Here is a 1442-nt window from a genome sequence, read left to right on the forward strand (position 1 = left end):
AAAAAATTCGATCATGGATTACAAAAAAAAACAAACATTTCGATCATGGATTACAAAACATTCGATCATGGATTACAAAAAATTCTATCATGGGTTACAAAAATAAAAAATAAAAAATAAAATTCGATCATGGATTACAAGAAAAAAAAACAAACATTTTGATCATGGATTACAAAAAATTCGATCATAGATTACAAAAAATTCTATCATGGGCTACACAAAAAAAAAAAAAAAAAAAAAAAAAAAAATTTGTTCTTCACAGAGTCGTTTTACATAAGCGATTTTAACTCAAAAATTCACCTCCAAGTGAATAAATTACATCCAATTGACTATATTTTCTGATAAACAACAATATAAGGAATCAAAAACCTAAATTTTTAACACATTATTTCAAATATATCATGAAAACAAAATCAAAAGGCGGAAAAAAAAAAAAAAAAACAGCGGAATTTGGTTCCGCAGGCATCTCACTGTTCATATCAAATTTCTTGCTGTAATTGATCAGATTACGTAAAATTGAAAATTCTAAATCATACTAGACACAATAAAGATTAAAAACCCTAATTATTGAACTCATTTGGTTCAAAATATGCCGTGAAATAAATCAAATGGCGGAAAACAAAAAAAAACCAAAAGTTCTTACCTGTTTTTGTGAACCGAAGCCTTCAATCTCCAAAAAACTCTGTTTTTCTCAACGATTATCACAAATTAGTAACAAAAGCTTTTGATTCACAGCTTTAAGATCAATATGCCTACAAATTTTGAAAGATTCATACCCTATTTGGCATGAAATTTTAGAAATGGCGGAAACCCTAAACCCCGAATTTTTCTTGATCCAAAAACAACCAATTTTTCCACCATTTAATCCTTGAAAAATCTGAATAAAGCTGTTTACAGCCTGAAAAACAGATCTCATGCCGAAAAAAACAAAAAAAATGATAAAAAAATGACAAATTTGAAAAAATCCGTGCAGAACACTGTGCAACCCGTGTTCTTCACGGACTCGCCGATTCCGTATAGTGAATCGGCGAGTCACTGTGCAGAATCGTCCGGTTCTCTCTAGAACCGGACGAATCCCGGTTTTTGAACCGATACGGTACCTTTTTCGTGAATTCCGAGTAGAACCGGACGGTTCGACTCGGCAATTTTTTAAACGCTGGTTTCTACACTTTCTGTCTCTCATCCTGTACTTTTTCTCTCTCATCCTGTAATTCACTTTTACACTTTCTCTCTCTCATCCTGTAATGCACTTTTACACTTTCTCTCTCTCTCTCTCAACCTGTAATGCACTTCTATCTCTCTCATCCTGCAAATTTTCTACACTTTCTCTCTCTCATCCTATAATGCACCCCACTTGTTTGATGAAATCAAAGAACTACTTTCAATCCTTTTTCAACAGCTTTCTCTTGATGAAATCAAAGATCTTCGTTCAATCCTTTTTC

The sequence above is a fragment of the Amborella trichopoda genome, chromosome 5 (assembly GCF_054954075.1).
Source record: "Amborella trichopoda isolate Santa Cruz 75 chromosome 5, AtrichopodaSantaCruz75HAP2 v2.0, whole genome shotgun sequence".
NCBI lineage: Eukaryota > Viridiplantae > Streptophyta > Magnoliopsida > Amborellales > Amborellaceae > Amborella > Amborella trichopoda.